Here is a 23554-nt window from a genome sequence, read left to right on the forward strand (position 1 = left end):
CACATATATATATATATATATATATATATATATATATATATATATATATAAAGTAGTCATGACATGAATTGTCCAATAGCTATTAACCTTATATCCACAGAATATCCATTGAAAAACCAATTTTACCTCTGTAATACGCCCATTGAGTTCATTCCAAGTGGCATTCTACAGTTGTGGCAGCAGGCATATGCATGAGAGGAGGTTGCTGTCCGTGAGCTAGGTGATCACCTAATGGTTTTTCTAGATTCTTCTATTAGCCTATGATAAGAGGGAGATCAAGATGTGCGCATTTATTAGCTAACCATTTTGAGAATAATATGCATTTCGTAAAGAGAGACCGAGAGAGACAGAGAGAGAGAGAGAGAGACAGGGAGATAACTACAGAGACGGAGAGAGAGGGGTAGGGAGAGACACAGAGACAGAGACCTAGAGCAAGAGAGACAGGGAGAGAGAGAGACAGACAGAGACAGGGAGAGAGAGAGACAGAAAGAGAGAGAGAGACACAGAGACAGGGAGAGAGAGAGACAGAGACGGAGAGAGACAGAGAGAGACAGAGACAGACAGAGAGAGAGAGACAGGGAGAGAGAGAGAGACAGAGAGAGAGACAGGGAGAGACAGGGAGAGAGAGAGACAGACAGAGACAGGGAGAGAGAGAGAGAGAGAGAGAGAGACAGAGAGTGACAGAGAAAGAGACAGAGACAGACAGAGATATCAGTAAGTGCTTCAGCACCATGGACAGCGTTCCACTTAGTTCAACTGAGTTTGATCTACCTACTGATCTTCTACTCACGGTTTGCTAATAAATATGGAGGAATGAGGACGAATGAATGAATGAATGAATAAAGAGAACTTGATACACTATATATATCCAAAAGTATGTGGACACCCCTTCATATTAGTGGATTTGGCTATTACAGCCACCCCCGTTGATGACAGGCGTATAAAATTGAGCACACAGCCATGCAATCTCCATAGCCAAACATTGGCAGTAGAATGGCCTTACTGAAGAGCTCAGTGACTTTCAACGTGGCACCGTCATAGGATGCCACCTTTCCAAGAAGTCAGTTTGTCAAATTTCTACCCTGCTAGAGCTGCCCCGGTCAACTGTAAGTGCTGTTATTGTCAGGTGGAAACTTCTAGGAGCAACAACGGCTCAGCTGAGAAGTGGTAGGCCACACAAGCTCACATAACGGCCCGCAGAGTGCTGAAGCATGTAGCGCCTCTGGAAGCAACGTCAGCACAAGAACTGTTCGTCAGGAGCTTCGTGAAATGGGTTTCCATGGCAGAGTAGCCGCACACAAGCCTAAGATCACCATGCTCAATGTCAAGTGTTGGCTGGAGTGGTGTAAAGCTCACCGCTATTGGACTCTGGAGCAGTGGAAATGCGTTCTCTGGAGTGATGAATCACATTTCACCATCTGGCAGTCCAACGGACAAATCTGGGTTTGGCGGATGCCAGGAGAACGCTACCTCCCCGAATGCATAGTGCCAACTGTAAAGTTTGGTGGATGAGAAATAAAGGTCTGGGCCTGTTTTCCATGGTTCAGGCTAAACTCCGTAGTTCCTGAATAACTGTGTTGTTGATTAGTTGATAAACTGCATAAATACGTTGTTGATTCATTGATAAAACTACATAAATACGTTGTTGATTCGTTGATAAAACGGTATAATAGTGATTACACAGGAGATTGGTGGCACCTTGATTGAGGAGGATGGGCTCGTGGTAATGGCTGGAGCGGAACGGGTGGAAGGGGGTCAAATACATCTAACACATAGTCGGATGCCATTCCATTAGCTCCGTTCCAGACATTATTATGAGCCTTCCTCCCCCTCGGCTGTCTCCACTAATTGATTAGTGTTCAAAAGTTTGGCAGTTATGTAGACTGTCCGTTATGTAGACTGTCCGTTATGTAGACTGGCAGTTATGTAGACTGTCAGTGATGTAGACACGGAACAGTAGATCGTCACCCACACAGCAGCTTTAAATAATGTAATGATTAACTCCACAACATGTCTCTGAGAGCACTGGTATTCAGCTAGCAAGAAGCTAACATCCCCATGTCAATCCAAAGGAACGTTGGACCCACGATGGATTTCAGTAGCTCTCCAGTGTAATTGCTTACTCTTCCACACAATCCCATAACTGCTTGCACACCTTATTCGTGAATCTCTTAAAGGGACAGTGCCATCTAGTGGATATACATGAATACAACTATGCCATTTAACCACCTGGCTGCATTTGAATTACAACTGAAGTGGCCAAATAACCTTTTTACAATGGGTGTAGAGCCTAACTGGCATGAACATGCAGCGCATGAGTTTCAAGTTTGGGGAAGATCATTTTCAAAATAAAAATATCATTTCATAACAAAAGCATGACATGAATAATCATACTATGAGGTTGGCTGAGTCCTACTGGGTTGGCTGAGTCCTACTGGGTGGACTGAGTCCTACTGGGTGGACTGAGTCCTACTGGGTGGACTGAGTCCTACTGGGTGGACTGAGTCCTAGTGTGAGGGCTGAGTCCTACTGGGTGGACTGAATCCTACTGGGTTGGCTGAGTCCTACTGCGTGGACTGAGTCCTACTGGGTGGACTGAGTCCTAGTGTGAGGGCTGAGTCCTACTGGGTGGACTGAGTCCTAGTGTGAGGGCTGAGTCCTACTGGGTGGACTGAGTCCTAGTGTGAGGGCTGAGTCCTACTGGGTGGACTGAGTCCTAGTGTGAGAGCTGAGTCCTACTGGGTGGACTGAGTCCTACTGGGTGGACTGAGTCCTACTGGGTGGACTGAGTCCTAGTGTGAGGGCTGAGTCCTACTGGGTGGACTGAGTCCTACTGGGTGGACTGAGTCCTACTGGGTGGACTGAGTCCTAGTGTGAGGGCTGAGTCCTACTGGGTGGACTGAGTCCTAGTGTGAGGGCTGAGTCCTACTGGGTGGACTGAGTCCTACTGGGTGGACTGAGTCCTAGTGTGAGGGCTGAGTCCTACTGGGTGGACTGAATCCTACTGGGTGGACTGAGTCCTACTGGGTGGACTGAATCCTAGTGGGTGGACTGAGTCCTACTGGGTGGACTGAATCCTAGTGTGAGGGCGGAGTCCTACTGGGTGGACTGAATCCTACTGGGTGGACTGAATCCTAGTGCGAGGACTGAGTCCTAGTGTGAGGGCTGAGTCCTACTGGGTGGACTGAGTCCTAGTGTGAGAGCTGAGTCCTACTGGGTGGACTGAGTCCTACTGGGTGGACTGAGTCCTACTGGGTGGACTGAGTCCTAGTGTGAGGGCTGAGTCCTACTGGGTAGACTGAGTCCTACTGGGTAGACTGAGTCCTACTGGGTGGACTGAGTCCTAGTGTGAGGGCTAAGTCCTACTGGGTGGACTGAGTCCTACTGGGTGGACTGAGTCCTACTGGGTGGACTGAGTCCTACTGGGTGGACTGAGTCCTAGTGTGAGGGCTGAGTCCTACTGGGTGGACTGAATCCTACTGGGTGGACTGAATCCTACTGGGTGGACTGAATCCTAGTGTGAGGGCTGAATCCTACTGGGTGGACTGAATCCTAGTGTGTGGGCTGAGTCCTATTGGGTGGGCTGAGTCCTACTGGGTGGACTGAGTCCTACTGGGTGGACTGAGTCCTACTGGGTGGACTGAGTCCTACTGGGTGGACTGAGTCCTACTGGGTGGACTGAATCCTAGTGTGAGGGCTGAGTCCTACTGGCTGAGTCCTACTGGGTGGACTGAGTCCTACTGGGTGGGCTGAGTCCTACTGGGTGGACTGAATCCTAGTGTGAGGGCTGAGTCCTACTGGCTGAGTCCTAGTGTGAGGGCTGAATCCTACTGGGTGGACTGAGTCCTACTGGGTGGACTGAATCCTAGTGCGAGGGCTGAGTCCTACTGGGTGGACTGAATCCTAGTGTGAGGGCTGAGTCCTACTGGGTGGACTGAGTCCTACTGGGTAGACTGAGTCCTAGTGTGAGGGCTGAGTCCTACTGGCTGAGTCCTACTGGGTGGACTGAGTCCTACTGGGTGGGCTGAGTCCTACTGGGTGGACTGAATCCTAGTGTGAGGGCTGAGTCCTACTGGGTGGACTGAATCCTAGTGTGAGGGCTGAGTCCTACTGGGTGGACTGAATCCTAGTGTGAGGGCTGAGTCCTACTGGGTGGACTGAGTCCTACTGGGTGGACTGAGTCCTACTGGGTGGACTGAATCCTAGTGGGTGGACTGAATCCTAGTGTGAGGGCTGAGTCCTACTGGGTGGACTGAGTCCTACTGGGTGGACTGAGTCCTAGTGTGAGGGCTGAGTCCTACTGGGTGGACTGAATCCTACTGGGTGGACTGAGTCCTACTGGGTGGACTGAATCCTAGTGGGTGGACTGAATCATACTGGGTGGACTGAATCCTAGTGTGAGGGCTGAGTCCTACTGGGTGGACTGAATCCTAGTGTGAGGGCTGAGTCCTACTGGCTGAGTCCTACTGGGTGGACTGAATCCTAGTGTGAGGGCTGAGTCCTACTGGGTGGACTGAATCCTACTGGGTGGACTGAATCCTAGTGTGAGGGCTGAGTCCTACTGGGTGGACTGAGTCCTAGTGTGAGGGCTGAATCCTACTGGGTGGACTGAGTCCTACTGGGTGGACTGAATCCTACTGGGTGGACTGAATCCTAGTGTGAGGTCTGAGTCCTACTGGGTGGACTGAGTCCTACTGGGTGGACTGAGTCCTACTGGGTGGACTGAATCCTAGTGTGAGGGCTGAGTCCTACTGGGTGGACTGAATCCTAGTGTGAGGGCTGAGTCCTACTGCGTGGGCTTTGTCCTGCAGCAGGCCGGCAGCCTGGGAGAACGAGACACTATCGTTCATCACACCTTGTAACTCTTTTGCAGTAAAATCTCATAACCCAAGGAGTTCTCTGCAGCTACCACCACAACATCTATTCTCTGTCATTTATGTTCTATTTCTGCAGTACAGTTGATAACCATGGCTATGAATGCTAAGAAACCAACCTTGCTGAAACACATCTTATTCCTGTCACTCTCTATTGGCCTCGTCATTCTCCCAGGGAGCCTATCAGGATCCCTCGAACCTGGACCCATCTTCCTCTACTACTCTCTTCACTGCCTGTGAAGATACATTCATAGAAAATGACTCAAGTAAAAGTGAAAGTCACCCAGTAAAATGTTACTTGAGAAAAGGTCTGAAAGTTTCAACAAATATCCTGAAGTATCAAAATTAAATTATATTTCAAATGAAATATAATCTTTGGGAATGTAGTTTAGTGAAAGTTGTCAAACATATAAATAGTAAGGACACCCACAATAAAACTACTTTATTAGTACTTTCAAATATTTTTACCTTAGTACTTTACATCACTAACTAATGTCCGACATCGGGATCTCTCGTTGGGTTAATGAGGCAACTAGTCACACCTGTGACAGGTCCTTTAAAAGGAGAGGTGGAAGAGGTAGACCATAGCTTACAGACAACAGAGAGACAACCAGTGAATCCCTTGGAAGAGTGCAGAAGGTGAGAGTGCATCATTATTTAATAGACTAACTGCATCTCCAATGTTACCTAAATGTTATGTGCCCTTGTCAAACGTAGTGCACTATGTAGTTGTGCCATTTTGTAGTGCATTTTTGTGGAGTGACCCCCTGAAATTAAGAGCATAGACTACTAGTTACCTTGCAGTAAATGGGTAGTCTGACTAGATCTAGGATGATTCCCATTCCCTATGTTGTGCACTGTGGACCCTCGTCAAAGATGGTTCACTACATAAGGAATGAGGAGCCATTTGGGAAGGATACATATTCCTGTGTGCCAGGCTACCCTTTTGTATTTGTTTGAAGAAAATGATACCTGAGTTTTGGGCTGACTAGTAGCACCATGTTGCCTGAACTCGGTTCTCGGGGTCTTCAGGACCAGATTTAGAAATTGCTGCCTTAGCAGTTGCTTGAGTTTGGTACCCAACGCAGGGTTTCCTTAACCTCTCTAGTACCACCAGTCATTCCACTGATCCAGTACAATCTCAGCTGATTAAATTAATCTATTTCTCTGTAGACCATCATGGCGCTATTGACTGTCATTCTGCTTGTCAGCACAGCTTTTTCTCTGGGAGGTAAGTGACCTACCTCCCACTGTACTCACCAATATTTTAATAAACACAGTGGGTGCTGCTCTGTCCTATTTCACATAGGTATTACTATGCAGGTGTTGTAACGTTTCATAACCGGCACTCCATGGGACACCTTCAATTAAACATAATACGCCTACTGCACACACACATGTAGGTGTTAATACACAGGTGTGATTTGGAAATGTTTTTCCATTCATTATCGGTTTTCCATGGAACACTCTCTGAGAGGTCCGCCATTATCAACATTGACACTGGAGAAATTAAGGTTGTGCCTTGCTTAAGGGCACATAGATGGATATATCAACTTGTCAGCTCACTGATTTGAACTACTGGCCCAACTCTCTAACCGCAGGCTACCTGCCACTCCTCTAGTTCCAGAGATGATTATCTAGATGCTGGACTGAGGTATTCTGATATGAATGGTTTGATCATTCAACTGGATTGTCTAACTATCAGGAAATAACACTGATACAATTTACAGTCTTAGTTTCATCAGCTGTTATACAAAAGACAGAAACTGAATTTTGACTGCACAGGCCCTTTAAACAAGTAGCAGAACGTTCAATATTTAGCTGGGAAGTACCTAGGTAGCATTTGAAATGGAACACTATTCTGTATAAACTACTTCTGAATAGGGTCCCATAGGGGACGCTTTAAGATTCCAGAATATTGTCCTGCAATTTTATGTCCACATTACAATGTATGTTACCTGTGTCCAGATGCTACGAAAGGACCCAAGACCCCCCGTGAACCTCCTATAAATACTGTGAAAAATGGCCCGCCTGGAGACTACGGCTCCACGTGCGACTGCCAGGGAGAATACACTCCTGAGCACCACTGGGGCTCTACAGGTTACCACTCGCACATCAACAGCGCCTTGTACAGCTAACCTTGTTGGAACACACACTTCAGTCATATTTAAAATCTTATTTTACCACTAACCTGTACTCTTACCCTAAACCAAACTGCTAATTCTAACCTTAACCCCCCCCCTTGGAAATGGCATTTTGACCTCATGGGGACTAACAAAATGTCACCAGGTCATTTGTGGTTTATTTACTTTACTTGTTTGAAACATTTTTGCATAAGTTCACACATGTCTACTGCTGGTAGGTTCCTCTTCGTGTCTTACCAGAACTGGATGGACTATCCCGGAAACTCATCCTGGCACTGCACCAATCAAATGTGCATGCAGGTACACGCTCTCTCGTTCACTAAATGTTAATTATTTGTAGCTGGTTCTGAATGTTAATATTAGTTTTTTTTGTGTGTAGTGGTGCTTGCAGATGAAAGGTGTTGGAAGAGAAGACTGCGAAATACTTTGATGGGTTGTCTTTACTGTACTATGGGAGCAGACTCACATTCCGTATACATGAAGAGATCCAGAGATACGATTGTTGCATTACATTCTTTATTGGTTTGATTTGCCGAATGTTTTAGCTGAGCGTTTCTGGGACATGGAGGAATGACTTGGGCGACTATGATGACCCGTATGACCACCACACGTGTCATAAAGGCAGTCAAATTCCATGTGACCACTTCGTCATGGTAACTAGGCTTTAACAAGCTATTGTGCTGCTGATGGTCATGAGTAGTCTACTGTACTTCCTGGTACTCGGCACTTTATTGCCCTCTAATCACTAGCAATGTAATTGCAAATCAACTATTGATCATTGTACATGTGATTAGCAGATTTTTTTTATTTATTGTGGGTGTAGTGAAATGCTTGTGCATCTCGCTCTGACAGCCCAGTAGTATCTAACAAATTACACGTGTGTATACACACCGGTAGGAGTGACTTAAGACTATTGTTCAGTAATTTTGTAATCAATGTTCATAAATTCCAATTATCTGTCTGATACCCAGAGGTTGTAAAGTTCTGGTCTTAAATAAAAAAAACTTAATTCCCAGCTCACAATAGCGCAGATCCAGATTTATTTGCGAGAGCTCTCTCGTGCATACACAAATACATTCCTTTTACACCATTCTAACCTACGCACATACATAGGGATTTTTCTCATGAGTTTTCACCCCAGTTTATAACCATTCAGCTGACAGTTCCAGGCTCCCCCAGATACTAGAGTTCTGGAGGGTCTCTCCCCAGATTTACAGCCAGGTCGGTTCAAACACAGGTCAATGAACCTCTTTGTTCTCGTTCGACACACATGCATTCATTTCTTCCTAGATCTATGCTACATAACCCCTTCCTAATGAACAAACATTATTTAACACTACCAGAAAGACACTTCTACCCTACGTTAAATGTATATGTCATTATTCATAAATCCCATAATCCACACTGACTAATTATACTCACAAGCACATCTCTTTTTATTAAGCATCTGTAATCCAAAATCAAACTAACAGCTACCTATATATAATTACATTGACGGTTCTAGGCCTGAAGCATGACTCTTATCAGGATTTTTATCTACAAGGAAACATCAAAAATGGTCTCAAACAGGCTCCTCGTAATTAAAAGACCGAGCCCTCTCCTAGGCTTGGAAGTCTGTATTCTTCATCCCACTGGTCAGAGCTTTGAATCGTTCCGTAGCTCACCATCTCGAGTCAATCTCTCGAGTCATGGAAATGAGAATGTTCACGCATGGAATCAAACCACATCTGCACAAAACTGAAAGTCACACAGGTGACAGTTGCCCACAACACTAATTCCATTTTCCAAACATACTGTCAATCAACTCATCAGAAATATCCACCCCAGAGTTTTCTGCTAATTGATGAGCTAAGGTGGTTAACCCAGCCAGGGCCTTGGTCGCTGTGCCATCGGGGATGAAATTACAACATTCTGCTCAGATTCTCATACACCCCCCCCCCCCCCCCACCCTTTTCTGCCAGTAACATATCCAAGGCTATTCTATTCTGTCATCCCATCAACCTAATTGCAGCTGTTATCACCAGAAGATGCTTGACTCCAATCCAGAACTCATCAGAACTCACCGCCTTGTAACTCCCATGCTATCAATGTAAACTCTATTGTCAAAAGATCCCGACGGAGCACTCCTCTCTTCTACCTGGCTCTGGGTGAAGAGCATGCCAAACTGCACTAGTGCACAACTACCGGTCCAATTGGTGGGCCACAGCTTCATACCTCCACACTCTAAGCCTTTTCATCTGCCCGTCAGGTCCCTCGTTGTCTTGTCGGTTGTAACATTCTCTGTCCTATTGCTTCCCCTACGTCCCATCCGTGTGTGATGTAGCGAGCCATGCAATAATAATGTCCTCCTGTAACTGTGAAAGGGGGAATCTGGATCTCCTGGGTACATGGGGATACATATAATGGAGATCGATGCAACTGTCATTGTCTGGTTTCCCTGCCTTCATAAACAGCTTTACCATTCAGGCCATTCCCCTCGGTGTATCAATTCCATCAGATGGAAAGGGAATGGTTATCAACTGAGGTTGCTGCGGCGCAGGCCTAACATTCTTCTTTCGCTACTGATCTGGCTGTATACTGAATAGAGTTTTTATATATACAGTTTAGAATCCCCATAACCCATTTCCACCTCGATCACTTCCTTCAGATCTTTCGTCTGCACTAGCCGCACCGGCCCTTGGCTCTGGACGGCACTGCTGTCAGTATCTGTTTTGTCTGGGACTCTGCTTGTATTCTGGCTGACTATAGCGCTATCATCTGCCTAACTTCTACCCGGAATGACGCCCTAGGGTATCAACTGAAACCCTTACCTTCACTACTCTCCCTGTTAATCCAGATCTAGTGATCTCTTATGCTTGGTTAATACAAAATCCTCATCGTCTAACGATGGGTCACGTTACCACCTTCTGCATTGTGGCGTATTTATTTTTCATGGTGTATTTAAGGAATATTGCTCCCACAATAAGACAGCTCAGACCAATCAGCACTTCTGTAAAGCCCCACCCTTTTTACCCGGAGAACGTATCCTCGGCTAGAGGCCAGCCCACACTTTAACTTCTATGAACGCCCACAGGGATGACAAGACTGGGTCAGGGATTCTTCATTAGAGAGATGACCCCCCCCCGATCCCTGTTGGTTTCGGTTCTCCTCTCTAACACTGTGATTGTTCGACAGGGTGTCAGGGTGTCTTACCCTTTTGCAGTGTGTGATATGAACCCAGGTAGCTCCTTCAGCTATTCTCACCCCGAAGGCTATCACCAGGAATACTTGACTTGGTATGGTTCCTCCCAACGGGGCTGTTTCTCGTCTATTCTCCTCAGGGACTGGATTGAGTAAAGCCCCTTCTCCTATAATTCACCTGTAGTGCATAAAATCTTGGACATACAGGTTTGGCTAACTTCTTGGCGCTACCCATCCCGTTGGCGGGATCATTTTCGTCAGCAACCGCTGAATAGCAGAGCGCAACAGTCAAATAATATTACAAAAAAATATTCATATTCATGAAATCACAAGTGCAACATTGCAAAACGCAGCTCAGCCTTTTGTTAATCCACCTGTCGTCTCAGATGATGAAATTATGCTTAACAGCGAAAGCAATCCAAGCGTTTGGGTAAGTTTATCAATAGCCTAGCATAACATTATGTACACTAAGCATTAAGTAGCTTGGTCACGAAAATCAGAAAAGCAATCAAGTTAATCGTTTACCTTTGATCTTCGGATGTTTTCACTCACAAGACTCCCAGTTACACAACAAATGTTCCTTTTGTTCCATAAAGATTATTTTTATACCCAAAATACCGACGTTTGTTTGTCGCGTTATGTTCAGAAATCCGCAGGAAAGAGGAGTCATGACAACGCAAACGTACATTCCAAATAGTTTTACAAAAAACACCGGGAGAAACAATGGCCGCTTTACTCTGTAGCGCAAAACTCACTCTGAGAGCCTCCCCACCTATCCACTTACGCAATGTGATCTTTCATGCTCATTTTTCAAAATAAAAGCCTGAAACTATCAGCCCCGGGGCCAAATGGAGTCCCCGCACAAAGTGTATAAGAACGCACCAGACGTCCTGAGGTTCCTCTGGAGGCTTATGAGAACAGCTTGGCAAAAGATGGACGACATTACAACATTGACCACCACTGTCCCATGCACCAGGAGACTGCTCAGAAAACTCGAGGAGAACATCAGCTGGGCCCGTATGAAGATTAAACCATCCAAGTCACGCAGCATCTCGATTGTGAAGGGAGTACTCTCTGACCTGAAATTCTTCATCGGAGATGACCAAATCCCAACAGTGTCTGAGCAGTCGGTAAAAAAGACCAGGTGCAACTGCTGCGCAAAGACAGTAGTAGCCTACAGTCCATCGACAACACCCAGCTACCTGGAAAGTTAAAGGCCTGGTGTCTGCAGTTTGGTCTCCTACAACGGGTGTTGTGGCCCTTAGCAGTGTATGAGGTTCCAATCTCAACAGTGGAGAAGATGGAAAGAGGAGTCACAGGCTACTTAAAGAAGTGGCTCGGAGTTCCACAATGCCTTACTACCATAGGCCTCTATGGAGATGGTGTCCTCAAGCTGCCCCTCACCAGTCTAACAGAGGAATTCAAGTGTTCAAAAACCAGGCTCCAGATGACACTGAATGAATCTCGAGACCCAGTGGTGAGCAACAACGCGCCGACCTTGGCAACTGGGCGCAAATGGAGGCCCGGAAAAGCAGCCCAGGAGGCAATAGCAGCCCTCAGACATGCTGACATTGTGGGTCATGTTCAGCAAGGGAGAGGAGGCCTTGGGCTAACTAGCCATGCTGCTTGGAGTAAGGCCACTGCACCAGAGCGGCGGAAGATGGAAGTACGCCATCAGGAGGAGGCTGCAAGGTGGGCCAAGGCAGTCTCTCTTTCCAAACACATGACAGTGGACTCAATGGGACAGTGTTTGGAGAAGAGGAAGATCAGCTGGAAGGATCTGTGGGCCATGGAAGCGAGGCGGTTGAGCTTTTCCATCAGAGCAACATATGACATCCTTCCAACACCAGTTAATCTTCACCAATGATCCGGACTGTGCCCTCTGTTCCATGCCAGCCAACCTCAGGCACATTCTCACAGGGTGTAAAACAAGCCTCACCCAAGGACGCTACACTTGGCGTCACAACCAAGTCCTTAAAAACCTTGCGTCCGCCCTGGAGGACCACCCCCAGCAGCATCACACCCCTTACGGACAAACTTTGTCCGAAGGGGCTAAACCACCGAAGAGCGGTTTTACACCATTAGAGCGAGACCAGCGCTTGGCCCGTGACTGGAAAATGCTAGCTGACATTGGCCGGCAACTTGTGTTTCCTCCGGAGACCTGACATGGTGCTCTGGTCCCGTTCGCTCAAGAAGGTCTTCATCATTGAGCTCACAGTACCCTGGGAGGACTCAGTAGATGAGGCTTATGAGCGAAAACATCTGCGCTATGCCGATCTAGCTGCCGAAGCACGGCATCATGGCTGGAACACAGAAGTCCGACCAGTGGAGGTGGGCTGCAGAGGTTTTGTGGCAACATCTACAACCAGAAAGCATAGAGACCTGGGAATTAAGGGCCAGAGCCAGCGTTCGGCAATCAAAGCTGTATCGGAGGCGGCAGAAGGCAGCAGTCAGTGGCTCTGGATGAAGAGGAAAGACCCCAGCTGGGCCCCGAAGTGAGAGGTCAACAATGCTTGACTCAGGGAGGAGGACGCCCCTGCCATGCATAGTTCCATGGGATGTTGACTATCAACAACAAGGCAACTCCTATGACTAATTGGGAATGGGACGCAAGCGTAGGATTGATCACCCTGTCGCTGGCCGCCTTTGGGGAGGGTGTATAGTGTGAAAGGCCGAAACACCCTAGGAACCAAAGATACACTACTGACGATGCGCTCCCCAAATTTCACCAGGCTCACTGTTCATTAACTCTTGGAAGTGCTTGCACAAAGGATAGTAACATCTCATCCTGTGTTCTTGGAATCTAAAGACTGACACCTTAGGGAAGCCATAGAAAAAGGAATCTGGTTGATATCCCTTTAAATGGAGGATAGGCATGCATAGGAACAGAGAGGTTTCAAAATAAGAGGCACTTCCTGATTGGATTTTCCTCAGTTTTTCAACTTCAATATCAGTTCTGTTAAACTCACAGACAATATTTCTACAGTTTTGGAAACTTTAGAGTGTTTTCTATCATAATCTGACAATTATATGCATATTCTAGTTTCTGGGGCTGAGAAATAGGCAGTTTCAAATGGGTACGTTTTTTAGCCAAAAACAAAAATACGGCCCCCTACACGCAAAAGGTTAAAAAGTCTTATTTGTTCTATCTGATCATATCTTTTTTATATTATATATATATATTATATATATATATATTTTTTTTTTGTATATATTATATTATATTTCTATGCCTACTTGTTAGCTATAATGTTTTATTTGATTCGTTTATTATCCAATAGGCCACAAAGTGTCCTATCCTAGGGCCCCCTAGGCCCTGTCCTATCCTAGACCACAATTGACCCATCCCCCCTTTGATACCTGGCTCTGCCCAGGTATCAACCTTGCCGCACCTCTAAACAATGATTTAGGTAAGATTAGTAAATTATCCTTATGTCTGTCGTTATCATGTAGGAGTGCCCCTTTCATTCTCCACATGTCCAATTCTCCCTTGAGCGTCCGTTCATGTCTATCCTGTATCAATTCTTTGTCACTCCTATCTAGCTCATTTCCTCGCCCCCCTTCTCCTCTCTGCTCTTAATCCTTCAAGGTCTCAGCAGGTCAGGGGAGGGGTCCTCCGTCTGCCTTTCCCCTATCTGTCTGTAGCTCTTTCTCATAACAGTCGGTAACAAGTACTGGGAATTTGCCAATGAGGACATGCACCGGATTGGCTTAACATGAACTACGATTGAAATGTGCCACACTGCCGAAATCACTGACATGAGCATGAGAGCAATGGAAACCCCCAGGCCCTGATACTGTTCACTGTTGCCCGGCAACCATCCAAAACAACCAAACTAGGCAGAGTAATTCACCATGAACAGACAGACCCATAGCATGCCAATACTGTTGAAATGTACGAGCAAAGGGCACTGCCCTGATTACGGCAAAGCTTGTGGAACTACACTGAACCAAAAAATATGAACGCATAACATGTAAAGTGTTGGTCCCATGTTTTCATGAGCTGAAGTAAAAGATCCCAGAAATGTTCCGTACGCACAATAAGCTTAAGTTATTTTGTGCACAAATGAGTTTACATCCCTTTTAGTGAGCCTTTCTCCGTTGCCAAGATGATATGCCACACCTGTCAGGTTGGATGGATTAAGAAGCTGATAAAACATCATGATCATTACAAAGGGGCACCTTGTGCTGCAGACAATAAAAGGTCACTCTAAAATGTGCAGTTTTGTCACGCAACACAATACACACACACACAGGCCTAAAGTTTTGAGGGAGCATTTAATTGGCTGAATGCAGGAATGTCCACACGAGCTGTTGCCAGAGAATTTAAGGTTAATTTTCTCTACCGTAAACTGCCGCCAGTGTTTTTTTTTGTTGAGAATTCGACAGTATGTCCAACCGGCCACACATTTTTTGGAAGTGTGCAAATTTCAGGTCTTCTGAGCTCAAACTTGAATGCTGTGAAAAAGATGTGAAACTTCCAGAGCGCATTTACTGTACTCCGCTAGTCGACTCCTTGTGGTGTTGCTCCAGAGCTCTGTCCCTCCGCTAGTCGACTCCTGGTGGTGTTGCTCCAGAGCTCTGTCCCTCCGCTAGTCGACTCCTGGTGGTATTGCTCCAGTGGTCTGTCCCTCCGCTAGTCGACTCCTGGTGGTGTTGCTCCAGTGTTCTGTCCCTCCGCTAGTCAACTCCCAGATGTGTGGCTGTGCCAGAGTTCTGCCCCTCCACTAGTCGACTCCCAGCTGTGTGGAAGAGAGAGAGGGAAAGGTTTATCCATCCCTCATTATGAGGAGGAGAGAGAGGGAAAGGTTTATCCATCCCTCATTATAAGGAGGAGAGAGAGGGAAAGGTTTATCCATCCCTCATTATAAGGAGGAGAGAGAGGGAAAGGTTTATCCATCCCTCATTATAAGGAGGAGAGAGAGGGAAAGGTTTATCCATCCCTCATTATAAGGAGGAGAGAGAGAAAAAGGTTTATCCATCCCTCATTATAAGGAGGAGAGAGAGGGAAAGGTTTATCCATCCCTCATTATAAGGAGGAGAGAGAGGGAAAGGTTTATCCATCCCTCATTATAAGGAGGAGAGAGAGGGAACGGTTTATCCATCCCTCATTATGAGGAGGAGAGAGAGGGAACGGTTTATCCATCCCTCATTATAAGGAGGAGAGAGAGAAAGGTGCATCTATCCCTTGTAGTAAACCGTGGGGTGTTGGGTTGAGCGAGCAGATATTGACACAGAGACAGGGAGGCTTTGGTCCACAAAAAACACCTTTACTAAGACAGAAAATAAATATATCAAATAAATAACTTATGTTTTGCTCGTTTTTCCTTCTCTCTCTTAACTGGTGTCTGTCTCTCTCCCTTCTCTCCCAAGGTGTGCCTTCGTGCTCCTTTTATTTAGCCTCCACGGCTGGTTGGCACTTTCCTCTGGTTACCTCCACTTAGCTGTTCGCGTCGGGGTGCCCAGCTCCCGTATCCCCAGCAGAGGGAGCCAACGTCGCCTCACGTACCTCCCCTCTATCACCATCCCCCGGGGTAGACCTCCTGGGATACCACACCCTCATTATGAGGAGGAGAGAGAAAGGGGCATCAATCCCTCATTATGAGGAGAGAGAAAGGGGCCTCAATCCCTCATTATGAGGAGGAGAGAGAAAGGGGCCTCAAACCCTCATTATGAGGAGAGAGAAAGGTGCATCAATCCCTCATTATGAGGAGGAGAGAGAAAGGGGCATCTATCCCTCATTATGAGGAGGAGAGAGAAAGGTGCATCAATCCCTCATTATGAGGAGGAGAGAGAAAGGGGCATCAATCCCTCATTATGAGGAGAGAGAAAGGTGCATCAATCCCTCATTATGAGGAGAGAGACAGGGGCATCAATCCCTCATTATGAGGAGGAGAGAGAAAGGGGCCTCAATCCCTAATTATGAGGAGGAGAGAGAAAGGGGCCTCAATCCCTAATTATGAGGAGGAGAGAGAAAGGGGCATCAATCCCTCATTATGAGGAGAGAGAAAGGGGCATCAATCCCTCATTATGAGGAGGAGAGAGAGAGAAAGGGGCATCAATCCCTCATTATGAGGAGGAGAGAGAAAGGTGCATCAATCCCTCATTATCAAATCAAATCAAATTTATTTATATAGCTCTTCGTACATCAGCTGATATCTTTTAAGTGCTGTACAGAAACCCAGCCTAAAACCCCAAACAGCAAGCAATGCAGGTGTAGAAGCACGGTGGCTAGGAAAAACTCCCTAGAAAGGCCAAAACCTAGGAAGAAACCTAGAGAGGAACCAGGCTATGTGGGGTGGCCACATCCTCTTCTGGCTGTGCCGGGTGGAGATTATAACAGAACATGGCCAAGATGTTCAAATGTTCATAAATGACCAGCATGGTCGAATAATGATAAGGCAGAAGAGTTGAAACTGGAGCAGCAGCACGGCCAGGTGGACTGGGGACAGCAAGGAGTCATCATGTCAGGTAGTCCTGGGGCATGGTCCTAGGGCTCAGGTCCTCCGAGAGAGAGAAAGAAAGAGAGAAAGAGAGAATTAGAGAAAGCACACTTAAATTCACACAGGACACCGAATAGGACAGGAGAAGTACTCCAGATATAACAAACTGACCCTAGCCCCCCGACACATAAACTACTGCAGCATAAATACTGGAGGCTGAGACAGGAGGGGTCAGGAGACACTGTGGCCCCATCCGAGGACACCCCTGGACAGGGCCAAACAGGAAGGATATGACCCCACCCACTTTGCCAAAGCACAGCCCCCACACCACTAGAGGGATATCTTCAACCACCAACTTACCATCCTGAGACAAGGCTGAGTATAGCCCACAAAGATCTCCGCCATGGCACAACCCAAGGGGGGGCGCCAACCCGGACAGGATGACCACATCAGTGAATCAACCCACTCAGGTGACGCACCCCTTCCAGGGACGGCATGAGAGAGCCCCAGTAAGCCAGTGACTCAGCCCCTGTAATAGGGTTAGAGGCAGAGAATCCCAGTGGAAAGAGGGGAACCGGCCAGGCAGAGACAGCAAGGGCGGTTCGTTGCTCCAGAGCCTTTCCGTTCACCTTCACACTCCTGGGCCAGATTACACTCAATCAATATGACCCACTGAAGAGATGTGTCTTCAGTAAAGACTTAAAGGTTGAGACCGAGTTTGCGTCTCTTACATGGGTAGGCAGACCGTTCCATAAAAATTGAGCTCTATAGGAGAAAGCCCTGCCTCCAGCTGTTTGCTTAGAAATTCTAGGGACAATTAGGAGGCCTGCGTCTTGTGACCGTAGCGTATGTGTAGGTATGTACGGCAGGACCAAATCAGAGAGATAGGTAGGAGCAAGCCCATGTAATGCTTTGTAGGTTAGCAGTAAAACCTTGAAATCAGCCCTTGCTTTGACAGGAAGCCAGTGTAGAGAGGCTAGCACTGGAGTAATATGATCAAATTTTTTGGTTCTAGTCAGGATTCTAGCAGCCGTATTTAGCACTAACTGAAGTTTATTTAGTGCTTTATCCGGGTAGCCGGAAAGTAGAGCATTGCAGTAGTCTAACCTAGAAGTGACAATTATGAGGAGAGCCATGCAGTTGCGCCTCTTCAGGTAATTGGAGTCAACCTAACATGATTTCTGCTCACACACATAAAGGGGTGGGTTAATAACAGATAACCTTATCCAGAGCGACTTACAGGAGCAATTAGGGTTAAGTGCTTTGCTCAAGGGCCCTTCAACAGATTTTTCACCTAGTCGACTCTGGGATTTGAACAAGCAATCTTTAGTTAACTGGCCCAATGCTCTTAACTGCTAGGCTAGCTGTACACAAATTACAGTAACCCTTATTGCCACATATGACAATAGAGAGGGAGGGGGAGGAGAGAAAGAGAGACAGAGAGAGAAACACACAGAGACAGAGAAAGAGAGAAAGAAACAGACAGAGCGAGAGAGACAGAGAGAAAGAGAGAGAGAGAGCACTTGAGAGAGACTAAGTGAGCTCATCAACCAACCAATCAGCTGCCTCTATCCTCTCTTTTATTTCTGAATGGCTGCTGCCCGTGTAGCCAGTCCCTAGTCCCCCCCCCCCCTCTGTTTCCTGCTGCAGCTCTGTTTCATCTCTCTCTCTCTCCATCACTGTTGCCGTAGCGATCTCCTCTCTCTCCCTCAGACCGAGCAGCATAACACACGGACGGATAGACCTGGCCTTTATCACTATAAAGATGGATCCACCGTGGAATATCCAGAGGTACTACTATCACCACAACAACCAGGCAACACAGTAAGTCTACAGGAGATGGAGAGGAGAGGGGGATGGGAAGATAGTGGAGAGAAAGAGAAGGAGGGATGATGACAGTAGCATCTGTGTCACAGTGTGTTTTCCTGAGAAAGGGGGAGGGAGAAAGGGATGGAGAAGGGTAGGAGGGAAGAAGGGGAGGGAGAGAAGGATTGTGATGGGAAAAGGAGAGAAGAGGGGAAGAGGGGAGGGAGAGAAGGATTGTGATGGGAAAAGGAGAGAAGAGGGGAAGAGGGGAGGGCGAGAGGGATTGTGATGGGAAAAGGAGAGAAGAGAGGAAGAGGGAGGGAGAGAGGGATTGTGATGGGAAAAGGAGAGAAGAGGGGAAGAGGGGAGGGCGAGAGGGATTGTGATGGGAAAAGGAGAGAAGAGAGGAAGAGGGAGGGAGAGAGGGATTGTGATGGGAAAAGGAGAGAAGAGGGGAAGAGGGGAGGGAGAGAGGGACTGTGATGGGAAAAGGAGAGAAGAGAGGAAGAGGGAGGGAGAGAGGGATTGTAATGGGAAAAGGAGAGAAGAGAGGAAGAGGGAGGGAGAGAGGGATTGTGATGGGAAAAGGAGAGAAGAGGGGAAGAGGGAGGGAGAGAGGGATTGTGATGGGAAAAGGAGAGAAGAGGGGAAGAGGGGAGGGAGAGAGGGATTGTGATGGGAAAAGGAGAGAAGAGGGGAAGAGGGGAGGGCGAGAGGGATTGTGATGGGAAAAGGAGAGAAGAGGGGAAGAGGGGAGGGAGAGAAGGAGGGAAGAAGGGAGAAAGAGAGGGATTGTGATGGGAAAAGGAGAGAAGAGGGGAAGAGGGGAGGGAGAGAAGGAGGGAAGAAGGGAGAAAGAGAGGGATTGTGATGGGAAAGGAGAGAAGAGGGGAAGAGGGGAGGGAGGGAGAGAGGGAGGGAAGAAGGGAGAATGAGAGGGATGTGAATAGGGAGGGAGGGACGGATGGAGTTCTGTTCTGTCTCAGGCCTTTCAGAGCGGTCTGCGATTCTCCCTGTGTGTGTGTGTGTGTGTGTGTGTGTGTGTGTGTGTGTGTGTGTGTGTGTGTGAGGCCTGCGCTAGAGATCTTTACAAGGCGGCAACTGCAGCTTGGAGGTGGAATGTGCGTCATTTCCTCAGATAGTAATCAGGGATATCAGGGCTCTGGTCAAGATGGTGCACTACAAAGGGAATATAATGCCATTTGGTCCTGGTAAAAGTAGTGCACTATATAGGGAACATAATGCCATTTGGCCCTGGTAAAAGTAGTGCACTATATAGGGAATATAATGCCATTTGGTCCTGGTCAATAGTAGTGCCCTATAAAGAGAATAGGATGCCATTTGTCACGCACATTTGCTCAGGGCCTGGACAATAAACTTATCAACGTCCCAAATGTCATTATATTCCCTATATAGTGCACTTCTATTGACCAGGGCCAAATGGCATTATATTCCTTATATAGTGCACTACTATTGACCAGGGCCAAATGGCATTATATACCCTACATAGTGCACTACTTTGACCAGGACCCATAAGGAATAGGGTAGAGATGTGCACTGCATCCGTCAGGTTATTTAGAGGGGATTCCCTCGGTCCTGGGCCCCACGTTTTTGTTTTTTTTGCCCCCTAGCACCACACAGCTGATTCAAATGATTCCACTAACCAACTCAAACTCATCATCAACACACATATTACGTGAGTGAGTGAGTGTGTGAGAGTGAGTGTGTGAGAGAGAGTGTGTGAGAGAGAGTGTGTGTGAGAGAGAGTGTGTGAGAGAGAGTGTGTGAGAGAGAGTGTGAGAGAGAGAGTGTGAGTGTGAGAGAGTGTGAGTGTGAGAGAGTGTGAGTGTGAGAGAGTGTGAGTGTGAGAGAGTGTGAGAGAGTGTGAGTGTGAGAGAGTGTGAGAGTGTGAGAGAGAGAGTGTGAGAGCGAGAGAGTGAGAGAGAGAGTGAGAGAGTGAGAGAGAGAGTGAGAGAGTGAGAGAGTGAGAGAGCGAGAGAGCGAGAGAGAGAGAGAGAGACCATCTGTCAGTGACAGACACACTCAGCCAAGTCATGGCTCGACAAAAACAAGACAGCCTCGCTGCTACCCAGAATACACTGCAAGATTTACTGCAGGGAGAGGGGTTGAGAAAAATAGAGGGAAGGAGGGAGGGGAAACAAGAGAAGGAACGCAAAGCAGGGAAGATGGTGTTAAATTAGGACGATGGAAATGAACACCAGCTCTGCTAGCTCAACATTACCATAATCTCCCCTCTTTAGGAAATGTGTTTTACCCTATTTCATTCATATTCACTGTGTCGTGGAATTGGGGGTAGAGAGTAGAAAGCACGTGATTGGAAGACTTTAGATTTGTGTGGGCGTTTCCTTTTTTCTTTTCCTCCCAGTGTTACCATAGGAACTAGAGCCACTCTATTGACAGACATTTTGTGACCTATATACACTGCTCAAAAAAATAAAGGGAACACTTAAACAACACAATGTAACTCCAAGTCAATCACACTTCTGTGAAATCAAACTGTCCACTTAGGAAGCAACACTGATTGACAATAAATTTCACATGCTGTTGTGCAAATGGAATAGACAACAGGTGGAAATTATAGGCAATTAGCAAGACACCCCCAATAAAGGAGTGGTTCTGCAGGTGGTGACCACAGACCACTTCTCAGTTCCTATGCTTCCTGGCTGATGTTTTGGTCACTTTTGAATGCTGCCGGTGCTTTCACTCTAGTGGTCGCATGAGACGGCGTCTACAACCCACACAAGTGGCTCAGGTAGTGCAGCTCATCCAGGATGGCACATCAATGCGAGCTGTGGCAAGAAGGTTTGCTGTGTCTGTCAGCGTAGTGTCCAGAGCATGGAGGCGCTACCAGGAGACAGGCCAGTACATCAGGAGACGTGGAGGAGGCCGTAGGAGGGCAACAACCCAGCAGCAGGACCGCTACCTCCGCCTTTGTGCAAGGAGGAGCAGGAGGAGCACTGCCAGAGCCCTGCAAAATGACCTCCAGCAGGCCACAAATGTGCATGTGTCTGCTCAAACGGTCAGAAACAGACTCCATGAGGGAGGTATGAGGGCCCGACGTCCACAGGTGGGGGTTGTGCTTACAGCCCAACACCGTGCAGGACGTATGGCATTTGCCAGAGAACACCAAGATTGGCAAATTCGCCACTGGCGCCCTGTGCACTTCACAGATGAAAGCAGATTCACACTGAGCACGTGACAGACGTGACAGAGTCTGGAGACGCCGTGGAGAACGTTCTGCTGCCTGCAACATCCTCCAGCATGACCGGTTTGGCGGTGGGTCAGTCATGGTGTGGGGTGGCATTTCTTTGGGGGGGCCGCAGAGGTAGCCTGACTGCCATTAGGTACCAAGATGAGATCCTCAGACTCCTTGTGAGACCATATGCTGGTGCGGTTGGCCCTGGGTTCCTCCTAATGCAAGACAATGCTAGACCTCATGTGGCTGGAGTGTGTCAGCAGTTCCTGCAAGAGGATGGCATTGATGCTATGGACTGGCCCGCCCGTTCCCCAGACCTGAATCCAATTGAGCACAGCTGGGACATCATGTCTCGCTCCATCCACCAACGCCACGTTGCACCACAGACTGTCCAGGAGATGGCGGATGCTTTAGTCCAGGTCTTGGAGGAGATCCCTCAGGAGACCATCCGCCACCTCATCAGGAGCATGCCCAGGCGTTGTAGGGAGGTCATACAGGCACGTGGAGGCCACACACACTACTGACCCTCATTTTGACTTGTTTTAAGGACATTACATCAAAGTTGGATCAGCCTGTAGTGTGGTTTTCCACTTTAATTTTGAGTGTGACTCCAAATCCAGACCTCCATGGGTTGATAAATTTGATTTCCATTGATATTTTTTTGTGTGATTTTGTTGTCATCACATTCAACTATGTAAAGAAAATAGTATTTAATAAGAATATTTCATTCATTCAGATCTAGGATGTGTTATTTTAGTGTTCCCTTTATTTTTTTGAGCAGTATTGTATTTGTGTATTTGGAAAGACTTCTTCATTTTACAATTTTTTTTTACATTACAGCCTTATTCTAAATGGATTCAATTGTCGTCGTCCCCTCCCTCAATCTCAAAAACTGAAATTTCACATTTGCATAGATTTTCTGACCCTTTACTCAGTACTTTGTTGAAGCACCTTTGACAGCGATTACAGCCTTGATTCTTCTTGGGTATGATGCTATAACCTGATCAAATAGCTCTGGAGAAACCTGAAAATAGCTGTGCAGCGACGCTCCCCATCCAACATGACAGAGCTTGAGAGGATCTGCAGAGAAGAATGGGAGAAACTCCCCAAATACAGATGTGCCAAACTTGTATCGTCATACCCAAGAAGACCCCAGGCTGTAATCTCTGTCAAAGGTACTTCAACAAAGTACTGAGTAAATGTGATATTTCATTTTTTTTTAATAAGTTTGTAACAAGTTAAAAAAAAACGGTTTTTTGCTTTGTCATTACGGGATATAGTGTATGTACATATTGTTGAGGGAAAAACAATTTAATCCAATTTTAGAATAATGCTGTAACGTAACAAAATGTGGGAAAAGTCAAGGGGTCTGAATACTTTCCAAATAGCTGTGTGTATTAACATGTATTTACAGATTTTCAGTCAAGTCAGTCAAGTGGAGGGGGGATTATATCAGTATTATATCAGTATTATATCAGTATTATATCAGTATTATATCAGGATTATATCAGGATTATATCAGGATTATATCAGGATTATATCAGGATTATATCAGGATTATATCAGGATTATATCAGTAGAAGTGACCAGAGAAAACCCCTTCAACATAAATAATAAATCTGTGTTTGTCTCATGGTAAAACATATGAGCTTAAAGCTTCTTTAAGGTTCTTTAACAGAAAGACATTGTAAAGCTGTGTCTCCGCTCCTCGTCGTTGTTGATCAGGACCTCCAGAAGTATCTCTCTAACCCACGTGTCCCATTTCTCCATGTAGGACAATGAGTTTCCATTCCTGAGGTGTATCCGTCCAGAGTAACTGTGGTCCTGATGTGTATCCGTCCAGAGTTACTGCAGTCCTGAGGTGAATCCGTCCAGAGTTACTGCGGTCCT

At 46.7% G+C, this 23554-nt stretch overlaps 2 protein-coding genes across 3 annotated transcripts in view; one reads left to right on the forward strand and one right to left on the reverse strand.

The window, feature by feature from the left end:
• LOC139415792 (galactose-specific lectin nattectin-like) overlaps positions 1–23554 on the reverse strand; it is a 1187935-nt gene that overhangs the window by 1101300 nt on the left and 63081 nt on the right. The window lies entirely within an intron of this gene.
• LOC139415788 (tripartite motif-containing protein 2-like) overlaps positions 23552–23554 on the forward strand; it is a 36383-nt gene continuing 36380 nt past the window's right edge. Inside the window, exon 1 of the mRNA XM_071163877.1 lies at positions 23552–23554. This exon is cut by the window's right edge and continues 270 nt beyond it. The gene's annotated coding sequence lies outside the window, so the exon portion shown is untranslated.

Source organism: Oncorhynchus clarkii, chromosome 9 (genome assembly GCF_045791955.1).
Source record: "Oncorhynchus clarkii lewisi isolate Uvic-CL-2024 chromosome 9, UVic_Ocla_1.0, whole genome shotgun sequence".
NCBI lineage: Eukaryota > Metazoa > Chordata > Actinopteri > Salmoniformes > Salmonidae > Oncorhynchus > Oncorhynchus clarkii.